Below are 15,511 nucleotides of genomic sequence, written 5' to 3' on the forward strand. Positions count from 1 at the left end.
AAGGAGGAATGAAGCCCACACTTTGCAACGTGGTTGGACCTTGAAGACCCCCTGCGGAGCGAAGGACCCCAGACACGGAAGGCCACGCACTCACTGCACTGATGCTTTGAATGGCTGAGTTGTTTGGTGTGTGAATCCACCTCACTAAAGCTGGTACCGAAGAAGAGGGTGCAAGGAAGGCCGGCAGGCATGAGCTGCCTTGAAGGTGGCCGAGCAGAAGGCGGCAGGCCAGGAGGCGCCCCTGTGATCAGAGGAGAGGCCATGCCAGGGTCAGCTCACGCCGGGGACCCCACAGGTCAGGGAGCAGACAGAAGTGTCATGTGGCGGGCCTTGAAATCTCAGAAGCCTGCTCTAACGGCAGGGAGCAGGGCTTGGCCTGGGGGTAAGGAGGCCGCGGCCCTGTGCCGGGCCCCTGCATCCGGGCTCCTGTTTGGGGCAGAGGCTGTGTTGGGTGTCCGTCCCTGAGTGGGAGTCAGCTGGGGCTGACCAAGTTTGTGAAATGACCGTGGACTAGGAAGAGGCTTACACGTTTTGAGAAATCAAATAGAGGGTTAAAAATATAAGCAAAGAGCAAGGATTCAGGATCCAAATGGAACTAGAAATTAAAAATAGAGTTGAAATTTATAATAATCTCTAGTAGGTGGGCTCAATAGCAGATTAGACACTGTGGAAGGGGAGATTAGTCACATGAAATATGGAGCGAAAGGAGACTGGGGGTGGATCCCAGGGGGAGAGGGACCATCTAAAGGCCACGCCCGGGGAGCCGAGGGCGGCAGGAGGGCAGCGGAGGTGGGCCTGTGTCGAGCTGCAGTCCCAGGCCCCGGCGCACGGCTGTCCCGTCAGCCTCCACTTATGAAACGGAGTCGAAGATCAAGTTTTCAGGTTCACTGCAGCCCCCACACAGGCCCTGCCGAGGGCAGGCCCAATGCCACACCAGTCGCATGCCCACAGCACAAGCGCCCCTCCACTGACAAGTGCCCCTGCTCCCCAGCCAGTGTCAGCACGACGACTGCCGGACCCCAGCCCCGTGGGAGGCAGCAGCACCTGTGGGTCCTCAGGGAGAGGAAGGCGGTGGGGGTGGGTGGGATGGGGGAGGATCTCCTTGGAAGCAGTGGCCTGGGGGGTGGGGGGCAAGCTTTAGTCCTGAGCTGGTGAGGGGCTCAAGGGCAGCGACTGGAAGAGCTTCAGGATGCGCTCCCAGGAGAGGCCTGGGTGTGACCCGGACCAGGGAATCCAGAGGGCAAGGGAGAAGCTGGCCGGGGTGTTGGCAGCCATCCAGGGAAGTGTGGCACTGGGACAAGTGTGTCCTGTGGCCCCGGGAGGGGAGGCGGCTGGCGTGGGGCCGCCTCTGCAGAAGGAGGCTGGAGGCAAGGAGGGAGGCCTGGACAGAGGTGTTGCAGGGGGAGAGTCCGTGTCCACCACCTGGCAGGCCTGTGGGAGGGCACCAGTCAGGGTCTGCTGGCTGCGGCTGGGGCAGCCCCGGGCCATGCCACCCACAAAGGGCTGCTGCCTTAACAAACACCAGCGCAGGAGCATGAGGCCACCGCCAAGCACCGAAGCCCCGTCCCCTGGCCTCCCCCACCCCCACCCAACCCTGCGGGGCTGGGCCAGGAGGGCCAGGACCGAATGCCTCCAGGTTTGCTGTGCTGCCCCTGCCTGGGACAGGGCATCCTAATTTTGGGATCAAGACTGTGCTTGCAACCGAAGGTGACTCTGGACTGTGTCATCAAAATGTGAGCAGAAAATTCTGAGGCCTGGGTGGCACCAAACAAAAATCAGACGGCTGCCACCCCCACCCGCAGAGCCTTCCCTTGGCACCTGCAGCCCTGGGCGGGACTGCGTGGATCCCGTCCAGTGCTGCGTCCCAGGGCAGGGAGTTCGTGAGTGAGGCCGGGAGGGGGGCTGCGGTCCCGGCGGGGCCTCCGGGCGGAGTCACAGAGGAGGGAGGCCGTGGCTGAGGCTCAGGCTGAGGGCAGGTCCTGTCAGGGCAGGAGGAGGTGCCGTGGTCGGTGGGGACCCTCCGGAGCTCCCAAGGCGGGGCTGGCCTGGGTCCCTCAGCAGATGTTCCGGGGCCATCACTCCCCGACCCACAGGAGCCCGGGGACCTTCGGGCGCGTCGGGTGGGGGGCTGCTGGGGGATGCAGACCCCCAAGGCCACCCCCGCCACCCACGACACAGCCGAGCGAGGGGTCTGGGCCGCAGAGCCTCATGGCGCCCAGGTGGCAGAGCTGAGCTGGAGCCCGTGAGCATCCCAGGGGGCCACCTGACCCCACATCCCCGGTTCTCTGGAGCAGAAGTCATGACGCGCCGGGTCCAGGTGGGAGGAGGGAGCCCAGGGGGGTCCTGCTTCCTCCTGCCATCACACCGCCTGCCATCCGTCTATTATCTGTCTGTCTGTTAGCCTTTAACAGCGGTGAATCCCGTGACACACCCTGGTCCCTCTGGGCCCATCCTCAGCGGTCACTCAGCGGTCCCCACGTGCACTTACACTGCGTGTGGCTGCCACACCCTCACCTCCAGGCCTCTCCACCTCCCCACACTGAGGCTCTGTCCCCTGAACACCAGCTCCCCGGCCCCTCCCTGGCTGGTGCCCACCCTCCCACCTGCCGTCCTGGTCACCCTGACGGCTCCGGGGGCCTCACAGAAGAGCAGTCACACAGAGCCTGTCCTTGGTGAGCGGCTTACACACTCAGCACAGTGTCCCCCAGCTCCGCCCGGGCAGTGGCCCCAGGACCCCGCTTGCTGCTAGTCCCTCCCCCAGCCCATGGGAATGGGCACCCCCTTTCCAGCTGAGCAGGGCACTACCCACGTCTGTGCCCTTCTGAGGTGGCCCTGCTCGCCCAATGGGCCCTGTGTCCTGTCAGATGCCCCATGCTGCCTGGGGGGCCATTTACAACTCCCCTCGGTTTCAGAACCACCACCAACCACCCCAAAGCCCCTGACAAGCCGGTCACCACTGGGAAATGTCACTGAGAAGGGACAGTGACAAGAAGTGCTCCAGGGCCCCTGCCTGCCTGCAGGCTGCTCGCTGCCCAGCATCCAGAGCCACCGCTGTCCTCCGAGGGGTCGGGGCTGCACGGGCCCCGCCGACCCCACGCCTGGCCCTTGGCCCAGCCAGTCGCCCTGACTCCCGGCTGTTGAGGATGTTGGCCCTGCCGCCAGCTCCCCACCCGAGCATCCGGTTTCTGCGGAATGTGTCAACCCCAGAGCGCAGCGTGCAAAACGGTTAGGGCGAAACGTGCCCACGTGGCCCCTGGCCTCAGGCGCCTGCAGCCCCTGCCTCCCTTTCCCCCCGGGCTCGCAGCAAACTCCTTGAAAGCCTCCCGGGCAGCCCCTCCTTCCCACCCTGCCTCCTGCAGAACGAGTGACAAACAGCAATAGAATCAAAAGTGGACCCTGCGGGAGGCTCCTTTGGCCGCCGCAGCAAATCACCAGAGACAGTGAGGGGACAGTGGAAACAGGTTCTCTCACCGTCTGGGCTCCAAAGTCAGGCGAGGGCCGCGCTTCCTTCCGAGGTTCTGGGGGAGGGTCCTTCCTGCCTGCCCAGCACCGGGGCCTCCAGGCGTCCTGGGCTTGTGGCATCCCTCAGCCTCTGCCTCTGGGCTCACACGGTCCCCTCTCCTCCCTGTGTCTGTCCCCTGTGTGTCACTGTCACTGATTTAGGGCCCACCTGGGCATCCAGGCTGATCTCATCTTAAGATCCTTCATTGATCACATCTGCAAAGATTTTTTTCCTAAATAAGGTCATACACAGGTAGCAGGGGTGAGCACCTGGGCATGTCTCTTTGGAGATGCCATTCAAGCCATTCATCCGCTGCGTTGACATTGCCCCTGATGAAGCAGGGCCCGCGGGAACCCCTGGTGAGGGACGAGGGAGGATGGGCCCGGGGCACCTTCTCTGGCTAAGGCCTGGCACTGCCCCAGCCCACACACAGGCGGGCCAGCTGTCCGCATCCCGGGCTTCCCATCTGTGTCACTTGTCACAACAGTGGCGCGGTAACTGACTATGTCATTCGTGGTGTGGTGGCCGAGGGCATTGTCCAAGGCACGGAGCCTCACACGGGGTTCCTGGAGGCCGTCCAGGTCCAGGGGATGACCAGGAGGGACTCCCACTGCGCACCTGCCAGAAGCCCCTCCCGCCCCACCCCCTGCCCCTGGCCCCTTTCCAAGATAAACACCCGCCTCAGGGAAGCCCTAGGGGCGGACAGAATTTTATGTTGTTTGTGCTGGTGAGTCAGCCCTGTCTAAAGGAGAACAAAAATGGCCCCAAACAGCTTTTTATTTTTTCATTTTTCATTAGTTTTTCCACCTACTTTTTTCCATTAAAGTAGAGAAACATATTTCACTCTTGATTTTGCTTTTTCTTTGAACAAATAGAAGGCTGTTTTGTCCTCGAGAGACAAACGCGCGGCCGAGGCACATCCGCAGTGGCCAGCGTTCCAGGGTGGGTGCTTCCCGCGCTGGGGGCTTAGGCCAGCAGCCCTCGGGGTGCGGCCAGTGTTTGGTGGTCCCCACAGGCAGAAGGGAAGAGGGCCTGGCATGGGTCAGAAGAGCAGCCCAGGGGTGCCGAGGGGCTGCATGAGTGGCGGGAGCAGAGGGGGCCCGGGGACCGCAGTGTGCCGGGGGCACTACCAGCCGCTGCCGTAGCTGCCGGACCCCTGCCTGCTTGCTGGCTGCTCCCCTTGGGAACCCGCGGCCTCGTCGACGGAAAACCTAGGGTTATATTTGAGCAGCGTTTAGAACAGCTGCCCAGGAAACACATCCTTCCAAAGAATAATGCTCCTGGGAGAAAGGCTTTTTTACATGATTTTATACGTTTTCTAGCAATGTCCATCACAGTGTCACGCCTTCGTTCCTCAGGTCACAGCCCAGCGTGAGCCTGGCCTGGCGGGTCACACCGATGGTCACAGGTGTGCGTTTCAGCTTCTCTGATCGTCGCCTTGGTGAGGGGTGTCTTTGGTCACCCAGCTCTGAAGCAGATGCTCGGTGGGGGCCCCACAGACCATAAATTAGGTCTTCCTTCGAATCAAACCGATCTGAAAGGCCCGCAGTTTCCTGGGAGTCCATGTGTGTATTTCATCATCTTCAGCCTCCGCACTTGGCCTGGGTGCCCCTGGCGCCCGCGGCTGCTCTCCTGGGCCGAGCCAGCCGGGGTGGCCGTGCTGCTCCTGGCAGTGCTGCTGCTGGGGCCAGAAGCCCTGTCTGCTGAGAAGCAGGAAGAGGCATGAGGCGCGGGTGTGCAGAGCTGAGGGGCCCAGGGGCCTGCAAGAAGGGCCGCTCCTGCCCAGGGGGGCCGTGCCAGGGGGCACTCGGAGGAACCGAGCGGGAGCCCTGAGCCCGACCGCTGCGCAGGGCCGCAGCCCGGGGCGTGGGGGGGGCTGGTGCAGGTGCAGGCCTCTGGCTCACGGGTGCTTCCGTTTCCCTGGAATTCCGTCTACGCAGAGGCCTGGTGGGCAGAGACCAGAACCGGGCACCCAGAGCCCTGTGGCCATGTGCCAGTCCGCCAGTGGCCTGACCTTGGCTAAGTGACCTTCGCTCACCCTCAGTGGTCTGCTGTCACACACCCCCGCCCCGCCCCCCCGCTCCCCGGCTCTGTCACTTCTGGGTGAGAATCAGTTAAGGTGGCCCCAGGCAGGCTGCTACCTGAGAGAGTGGTCGGCTTCGAGAGCCTGGCCCTTCTCCTGCCGCAGTGATGGACAGTCCTTGGGGTGCAGGTGGAGGTGGGGGAATCATGGCCCCCGCAGGTGGCCACGGCTGTTACAGGCTGAGCTGCTCCCCCAGATGAAGGTATGTTGGAGTCCTAACTTCCAGGGCCTCAGAAAGTGGCCCTAATCCTGTATGACCTGTGTCCTTGTAAAAAGGGGACCTGCGGACACACACTTGCGCTGAAGGAAAACCGTGTGAGGACAGAGGCTCGGAGCGACACATGGACAGGCCAGCCAGCTGGACCCGGAGGGAGGCATGGTCCTGCCCACCCCTGACCCCAGGCTTCCTGCCTCCGGGGCTGTGAGAGGCGCATTTCTATCATTGAAGCCACCTGGTTGGTAGCACTTTGTCATGGCAGGCGCTGGGGGACTGATGCAATGTCCTAATCCCCAGGATCTGTGAAGATGTCACCTTACACGGCAAAAGGGCCCCTGCAGATCTGACTGAGTTAAGGATCGTGAGATGGGGGTCATCCAGGTGGGCCCCAGATGGAATCACAGCATCCCTATGAGAGGGAAGCGGGAGGGTGAGAGTCAGAGAGGGCGGCGTGGCGGCGGAAGCGAAGGTCGGAAGCTGCCGGCCCGCAGGCCTAGGAATTTGGGCGGCTACAGAGGCTGGGAAAGGTGAGGTGGCGGGTTCCCCCTTAGAGCCTCCAAGGAGGGACACGGCCTGCGGCGTTAGCCCTGAAGACCTCGTGCAGGGGTCTGACCTCCAGATTCATGGAATAATAAATGTGTGTTGTTTTAAGCCACTAGCTGAGGCTCCTTTGTTACGGCAGCCACAGGAAACTAATACAGCGGTCCATATCCCGATGTCACTGGCTGGCCGACGACTGAGGACCCTGTAGGCAGTGGTATGGCTTCTGGCTGTGGTCCTCAGCTGCAGAAGGGACAGGGGGGGGAGAGTGGAAAGCATGCTGACACCAGGTGGGGGCAAAGGCTGGGCGGGAGGCGTTAAAGGGAACGTATGTGGAAGGAGGAGCCAGGAATGGGGATCCTTGGAGACCAAGGTGTTCAGGGAACCCCAGTCACTGGAGGGAAATCTGCTTATTTTTCCTGCTTGGCACTAATGCCGCCTTCCTCTGAGAAGACTACCTGGGTTTCCTGTCATCTCTGTGTTTCATCTGGGCTCTCGGATGGTGAGTCTCAGGCCAGCCTATTCCACCTTCTTGACCAAGGTCACTATTTCACGGATGGGCATGTGGCCTGTGTCAGTCTAGTTATCAGTCCTGGCCCGTCTTTCTCTGGGCTGTTGTCAGGTGTTCAGCTGTCAGCAGAACAGAGGACGGGGATGCTGGTGGCATGCTCACTCATCCTCAAAGCCTGGAAAGTTAGCTGACAAGGAAAGTCAAAGATGAGAGGCGGGGGAAGCAGGTTCCTTATCACCCCAATCTCCAGGTATGCCTGAAGTAAGATCTTACCCTGCAGGCTTTAATTGTGGGTGCCAAAAAAACCTCTGGGAAGGAGTGTGCTTGATCTAATTTCTGTGGCTTCTGTCATTTCCAGCTGAAAGTTTCCTAGCTGATGCAGAAACTGCTGTCTGGAAATATGTGGCAGGGTGCTGCATATGGCAAGCGTAATGCATGGGACTGGTGGGGTCCGAGTGGTGGGGCGCTGGCAGAGAGCTTTCCTTGGTGCCCGGCTGGACATTGGCCATCCTTGCTACAAGGCAGCCATTGTGCCAACTCTGTGTGTACAAACTTTACTTGGGTGTCAGCTCACGCTGCGTGTTTCCTGAGGAACAAGCCTGTGTGGATCTGGTACAGCTGTCATAACAAACACCACAGCCTGGGGCTCACACAACAGACATCATTGTCCCCCGCTCCTGGGGTCAGGAAGGCTGAGACCTAGGGGTGGGCAGGGCCGGCTCCCCTGAGCCTCTCCTGGGCGTGTGGCCATCCCTCTGTGCGTGTCTGTGTCCTGACCTCCTCTAAGGAGGACACAGTCATGTTGGGTTAGGACCACCCTATGACCTCATTTTACCTCTGAGTCCAGGCCCTATTTCAAAATATAGTCACATCCTGAGGTCCTGGGGGTCAGGAATTCAGGGACACAACTCAGCCTATGCGAGAGCCTTAAGAGTGGGCTGAAGAAAGTGATCAGGATTTCTGAGGCGCCTGAGACCTTTAGTGACATTTCACAAGAGCAAAACCGGTATCCTGGAAGCTGAGTCCTCTGAAAATAGGCCCGGTGGTTGTGTGAAGAGGTCCTTTCAGCCAGGGGAGAGCAGCCCGAGGGGCCGACAGTCAGGTCGCCCGAGCCTGTACGGAGCGATGGATCTGCGGCTCCAGACCCCAGTTCCCGCAGACGCGGTGGCCCTGCCAGCAGACCAGGCAATGCCCGACAGCGCGGCCTTCCCGCCGGAGAGGCTGGGCGTTACCCCGGCCGTAAGAGCCGTCTGCCCCCTCAGCTGTGACTTGGGGTGGGCAGGTGGGGTGAGCCCCGCTGGGGAAATAGAGAATGGGTACCAAAGGAACTCACGGGTTCACAAAGGCCGAACTAGTGGATTTTATTACTGAGCAAAGACACCAGCGCCACATAGCCCGGAATGCAGGGAGGTGGTCCCACGTGGCACAGCTAGAGGGGGTTTCCAGTCCTGTTGATGTGGGAGTGAAGCTGCAGATCACCCCACCCTGATGAACAGCCCGCGCCTCTGCCACTTGTTTCCATGGTGCACTGAATTTACTGTGACATCCCGATTTTTCTAATTCTTTCTCAGTCCCTCCTGAGGTTGCCCGGCAGTGAAGGTTGGATTCAGTTCCCTGCTGTGCACACACCACCCCCCCCAGAATATCCAAGGGGATCGGAGGGCCATGGCTTGGCTTTGATTTGAGCACAAGGGGTCGATGGAATGTGCCTGTTCCACAAGGTAAGCGTGCTTTTAAGGGACGTGGTGGCCTGCCACCTCCCTGGCCCAGCCAGCCAATATCCATGAGTTCTTAGTCACTGAGACGAGCCACCAAGATGTTCTTTAAGCAGGGGCAGAATTCCAGCCTTACATCTGGATGCCCATGAATGTAAGAGCCTTCAGACTTGGACGATCGGCATATTCCATCCCCTTGGCTACGTGAGTCATTTGGGAAAAGGCATGTGACTCTAGTGTCCAATTTATCCAACAAGGGTCCACGCCCGGAGCTTTATGGGAGACACTGAGGAGAAGCCCTCTCCTGCCGGTGGAGAGCGGGCGGACTGGGGTTCTGAGATGTGGGCCATCGTGCCAGCAGAGGGGGAGCTGGCCTGGGGGTCAAGTTCGCAGTGGACGTCGGAGCTGATGGGGAGAGCAGCAGACTCCTGGTGACTCTGGGATCCACTCAGGCCTGAAGGCAGTTTTTTTCTTTTTTTGGGTTTTAGTTGTAAGAGTCAGTAAATTCCTTTCCCCTTTTATCTGGTTTGACTTCAGTTTTGTTCGCAACTGCCTGGAACATCTTCACTCACAGTCACTCAGATGACAGCAGTGTGCCTCTTGGGTGCTTCGTCGCGATAGTTACAGTGAACCCAGCCCGACCTGAGGGGAAAGGAAAGAATAGCCAGACGGAAGGGACACGTCGGTCAGAGGTGCTGGGGAGCCGCAGAGTCGTCTGTGCAGAGAGAACAAGCAGGGGTCAGCAGGGGCCGAGGCACCTTCTCCCGCGGGGCGCGTCTGGAGGCTCAGTCATTTGGGAGGGCACACCCCGCGGCCTGAGGCTGCGTGTGGGTGTCTCAGGGCCACCGACGCAGATCACCACAGACGCAGGGCCCTGAGACGCTGGAAACCGCTGTCTCCGGGCTTGGAGGCCAGAAGTCTGGGCTCCAGGCGTCCACAGGGCCGGCCCCCTCGGAGGCTCTGGGGCAGCCCCCCTCCACCGCCTCCCCCGTGTCTGGCGCTCCTTGGCTGTGGACGCAAGGCCTCCGCTCTGTGTCCCTGTCTCCTCGCGTGGCCTTCCTGTAAGGGCACCGGTCAGTGGATTTAGGACTCATCCCGACCCAGTATGACCTCATCTTGACTAATTAATCTGCACAGTATTTTCAGATAAGGTCACAGTTTGAGGTCCTAGGTGAATATGAATGTTAAGGGGCCACCGTTCAGTCCGGCACAGGGCGACCTCTGCCTGCACCCCCTTGCTGTTTGAGGCAAGAGGAAGGGTCTGCTGGAGGGGGGCTCCTCTGGCTCCCAAGGCGGAAGCGCCCGGGTCGCCCCTCATCCAGAAGGGGGGCTGCTGTGGCCGCTGTGAAGAACAGTGAGGAGACACCTCAAAAAATGAAAAATAAGATTCCCGTACGGCCTAGCAATCCCACCTCTGGGTATTCACCCAGCGGAAATGGAAACAATGTCATTTCAGGACATGTGGCAGTCACCTCCGTGTCATTCACAAGGGCCGGGGTATGGAACCGGCCTCCGTGCACCTGGCGGAGGGAAGGATAAAGAAAATGCGGTGTAGATGTGCGATGGAGTATCGTTCAGCCATGAAATGAAGGAAATCCTGCTGTTCGTGATGTGTTTGAACCTGGGGGACTTTGTGCTGAGTGAACTGAGCCAGACCCGGAAAGACAACGGCTGCATCGTAGATCTCACATACGCAGAACCTAAGAAGGCTGAACTCCCGGAACCGGAGAGCTGGTGGGCAGTGGCTGGGGGCCGGGGCCGGGGTGGATGTCGGTCAAAGGGCCCCAACTCCCAGCTAGAAGATGAGTGAGTGGTGGGGCGCTCTGCCTGCCGACCGGAGTTGACCATCGCGTCTATGCCTGATGGTGCTGACAGAGCGGACCTCCAGCGTTCACTCCACGCACGAGCGTTTGCTGGCGATCACGGGAGGCGAGGGGTTTGCCAGCTCCATGGTGGTAGTCATTTCGCTGTGTACACATATATTAAATCACTGTGTTGGACACTTTTACAGAAATCACAGTATACAACCTAAAAAAAAAAAAGATGGGGAAGCCAATCCTACCAAGGAGGCTCTGGGTCTTGTACAAAGGGGTGGGACCACCCCACAGCAAGCCCATCCACACCCCCTTCTCCGAACTCACATGCTCCCAAAGCATCCGTTACCTGGGGGCCGGGGCATCTGGGGCCAGCCTGGCACTGCCTCGCCTCTCGTGGCCTCCGGCTCCTCCCTGGGGCCACGGCGGGTGGAGGCGGGCTCCCCTGCTGAGTCCTCCCTTGTCCTCTGGGGTCCTTGGGTCCCCCCATCCACATTCAGCCAAGGCCTGTCTATCATTCCCGCCGCTGGCCTGGCTGTGTCAGATTCATGAATGATGGCCCTGTAGACTCGGGACCAGGCCAACCGCATGGACAGCACACGGTCCACTTAGTCTTATGTGACCTTGCACCCTCCTCCATTAAGTGCTCCCCCAAACCCATTCCCACAAAAATGTGCAGGACGTTTGCTAACACAGAGCATGGGATTTCTGCTTTTCCCCCAGTGCACTTACAATTGGGTGAATCAGGGCATCTGTTCACCCTTCAGTTTGGAAGTAAAGCTATGGATCATCCTACCCTGGGTGCTGGGCAGCAAGCAGCCTGCAGGCAGGCAGGGGCCCTGGAATAGTTCTTGTCACTGTCCCTCCTCAGAGACACTTCCCAGTGGTGACCGGCTTGTCGGGAGCTTTGGGGTGGCGGCAGTTCTGAACCCGAGGGGAGGTTGTGAATGGACCCTGGGCAGCATGGGGCGTCAGACAGGACACGGGCCAGCTGGGTGGGCAGGGCCACCTCAGAAGGGCACAGGCATGGGTAGTGCCCTGCTCAGCTGGAAAGGGGGTGCCCATCCCCACAGGCTGGGGGCAGGACTAGCAGCAAGCGGGGTCCTGGGGCCACTGCCTGGGTGGAGCTGGGGACACTGTGCTGAGTACAGTAAGCCGCTCACCAAGGGCAGGCTCTGCGTGACTGCATTTCTGTGCGGCCCCCAGAGCTGTCAGGGTGACAGACACAGCAAGTGGGAGGGCGGGTGCCGGCCAGGGAGGGGCTGGGGAGCTGGTGTTCAGGGGACAGAGCCTCGTTGTGGGGAGGTGGAGAGGCCTGGAGGTCAGGGCGTGGTGGTTTGTTTCTTTTTGTTGTTAGTTGACTGTTCTTATTCTTTAAACCTGTGGCTTTGTGTGAGCCCTGGGAATTGTTCAACTGACAGCTACTCAGTAGATATTCTTTGCCTGGTTTCATGGAGTTTTATGCTATGCAAAGCGTAGTTTGCATCCAAAGACTAAGGGGACACGGATTTTGGAATCCTTTCTCTGAGGCACTCTTTCCCTTCTCTTTGGTACCCCATCTCACAGATTCCAGATGCTTAAATCTCCCTAAATCCCTATCTTCAAGTCAGAGTATCTTCAGTCAGAAATCTGGGGTGATTACAGGGCTCATCCCTTACATTTCTCTTCTGTCAGAAATCACGGTCTAGGAATGCCTCTCATCTGAAAGCTGAAAATCATTGTTTCTTATCTTTTCCCCAGTGTCCTACTTAGTTGTCCACAGTGGGAGGGCTGGTCTGGCACCAGTTACTCCATCATGGCTAGAGACAGAAATGCCTCTGTTATTTTTCCTGTTGTTTACTGCAATTGTAGAGGAGTATTTTTGATTTTTGTAGTTCTTATTAATCAGGCAAATCCTGATTCATTTCATTGTATCTCTCAGTTTGTTGAGTATTTTGATTTTCTGTAACTAGTCTCATACCTCTAATTCTTTTTCATGTCTTATAGCATAGCTCAGAACGTCTAGTACCCTGCTGAACAGTGACTGGACCCAGGCACACTTAACTTCCTCCTAACCTTCAAGAGCATGTGTCCAAAATGTATCCCTCAGATATGTTTGCTCTAAGGTTGTGGTTTTCTTTTTTGTCAAGGTGAGAAAATTCTCTTCCTAGTTTTCTGAGTTTTTATCATAAATGATGGGATTTATCACAATGTTTTCTTTGGTATCTAGTTAATCATTTTCTTTTCTTTTCTCCCTTAGTCTGTTTATGTGGTGAATATAGAGTGATAGGTTTTCTGCTGTTTCTTCATCCTTTTATTTCTAGGATAAACCATTTCTAGTTTGCTTTGTTTCTATCCCCCCTCATCCCCCACCCTGCTGCCGAAGGTGCTCTGATTTTATTTAGAAAATTTTTACTCATATTCATAAGTGAAACTGGCCCATAGTTTTTCCTTCTGGTACTATCCCTGTCTGTTTTTATTTCAGAGCTGTGAGGTTTTACTGACTTCCTAAAATGACTTGGAGAGATCACCCTTTTTCTCTACCCTCTAGAACAATTTGTATCATGTAAGGATTATCTTTCTTTGAGGATTTGGCAGAAGGTAAAACCATCTGGTCTGGTAATTTTTGTGTTAGAGGATATGCATGGCTTTGAAAAAGAACTCTACAACTCCAATTTATTTGATGTTTCAGTTCTATTCAGATTTTTCAATCTTTTCTTGATTTAGAGTAGGTAATATTTTTCTAGAAAATTGTTCATGCTTTCTGCCTTCACATTTATCATCATATTTACACAGTATTTGCTTATAATTTTTAAAACATACCTCAGTCTACCATCGGCAGTGTGTGCCTTCACTCCTTTTTGTTCTCTTTATCATTTTGCCGGAGGTTGGTTTTTTGAGAATAGTTTTTTAAAAGAATACCCATTCAAAAAATCTCTATTGTTTTTTGCTTTCCATTTCCTTAATTTATGCTTTTATTTCCCCCACTTGCTTTGAATTTACCTTGTGATTCTTTCAGCCTCTTGTGTTGAATGCTTCAGTGATTTATTTTCAAACTTCTTTTTCTAACGAGTATTTAGGGCTCTAAAGGTACTACTCAGTATTTCTTTAGATGTTTCATAAGTTTTGACACACAATGTTTCATTGTTGTTCATGTCTAAATAGTTTAAAATTTAAAACCATTTTGAACATTTAAAATGTAAATTTCCACAAATTAGTTAGAAATACATTTCATAATGCATGCTTCGGCTATCTTTTTGTTACTGATTTCTAATATTATCATATTGTGGTCAGAAAACGTGGCCAATTTTTTGATTTTTGTTGAGACTCACTCTGTAGTCTTGTAGACAGCCAGCTCCTGCTCTCTGTGCACACTCATTTGATTATGCTTTTAAAACTGTGTTGTTTAAATGATCTGTATCCTGGTTAATTTATCTGCTACGAACATTAACCCATTATGATTGTAGTTTTGTTATTTTCTCTTTCCGTCACCTATTTTGAAACTCTTAAGTGTATACAGATCTAAGAGTATTATATTATCCTGGTCAATTGCATTTTTTATGTAGTGGCCCTTCTCATCCTTAATACTTTTTAACCTTAAAGTCTACTTGATCTGACACCAACTTTTTATGAATGTCTCCTGATCTGATGTCTCCTAATGTCTTCTGCAGGAAATGCCCCACCAGTCATGAAAGTCTTGCCCCACAGACATTTGGGTCTTGCTGGACATTCAAAGATTTCCACTGGTCCAGGAACAGGTTTTAGACAGACTTTGTGCCTTGAAGATTTGGTGTCGTGCATGTACCTATAAATTAAGATTCTGCGCCTGTGAGCCGTGCAGATGGAAGTGGCCCGACGCCAGCACCTGACGCCCGCACCCCCACCTCCCCCAGGCTCATGGTGGTGTTCTGGGTAGGACGCTGCTTTCTGTGAGCAGCTGGGGCCTCCCGGGTCATGGCAGGTCCCTGCTCAAGCTCCAGAGCCACCTCCCTGCCCCAGCCCCACCTCGCCCCTGCAGCCTGTCCCCATGCGATGTGCCGTGGGCCGTCACGTGGACGCTGGTTGCAAGCCCATGTGTGCTGCCTGGAGATGCACCTTCTCACCTTTCACCCCTCGGCTCTGCACTCTATTAGAGTTGCGTGGGCCGGGATTATGTTTCCTTCCACATTTCTCTGTCTCCACAGTGGACACGTGGCACCATGTCACACAGCTCCCAACCTCCATAGCTGCCCTGTCACTTCAATCAGAAGCCTCTTTCTTCTTTGGGTCCAGCACAAGTTCAAATAATATTTATCAAACTTATACTGGCAAAAAGTGCCAGTTACATATATTATATATATATTTGAACACATGTACGTATGTAATAGCGTATATACACATTCAGGCACATGCATGCAGCACACACATGATAGTGCATATACACATAACACGTGTGCATACATGCATAGCAGGCGCACACACACAGCACACACGCAGCAGTGACCGTGATGGACAGAGCCCATCAGCACAGAGCCCACAGTCCCTGCTCTCCTACCCCCACCCAGAGAGTAAAAACGTGTGGCCTCTTACCGGCTCCCGCCGTGGCACTCGGTCCTTCAGGGAAGGGTGATCGCCCCTTCCTGCTCTGGCGCTTGGAGGCAGCCCCCTGGCCGAGGTCCCTGAGCCACCTCTGCCCGTCCTGGCTCGGCAGGGCTGCTAGGAGCCGTCTTCCACTGCCCCCCACCCAGGCTCAGAGGAGCCTGTCCCTGGAGTCCCAGGAGAACCTTTGCTCCACTCCGTCTGATAGACAGGAGGGGGAGCCTGAGGTCTAGTGCAGGAGGGTGTCTGCCCCGCAGGCTGGGCGGCCTACAGAGTGTGGGGCACACTTGACCTTTTCACTAACACAAGCCAGTCTATTCTGTGTGTATGAGCCTGTGCACGTGCATGTGTGTGTGTGTGTGCATGCCTGAGTGTGTGTTTCAAGGGGATTCTCACTGGTGGGGACACTCATACCTGGGGGAGGTGAAGATGTGTGTAGCCGACCCCCACCGGCAGATGTGCCCTTAGCTGGTGCCCAGCGGGGTGGCACCTTGAGGCTCATTGAGCCCCACTTCCCACATGGGCCACGTGTGTCAGGGGCAGTCGGCTCTGCCTGCCTGCCTCCAAGGTGA

The 15,511-nt window shown here is 56.3% G+C and overlaps 1 long non-coding RNA gene across 1 annotated transcript; it reads left to right on the forward strand.

The window, feature by feature from the left end:
• Positions 1-1,135: 1,135 nt before the first annotated feature.
• LOC118971064 (uncharacterized) lies at positions 1,136-5,547 on the forward strand. The gene is made up of 3 exons (XR_005059333.2): positions 1,136-2,317; positions 2,402-2,672; positions 2,913-5,547. It is a non-coding gene; the product is annotated as an uncharacterized lncRNA (long non-coding RNA).
• Positions 5,548-15,511: the final 9,964 nt, after the last annotated feature.

Source organism: Manis javanica, chromosome 11 (genome assembly GCF_040802235.1).
Source record: "Manis javanica isolate MJ-LG chromosome 11, MJ_LKY, whole genome shotgun sequence".
Lineage (NCBI taxonomy): Eukaryota > Metazoa > Chordata > Mammalia > Pholidota > Manidae > Manis > Manis javanica.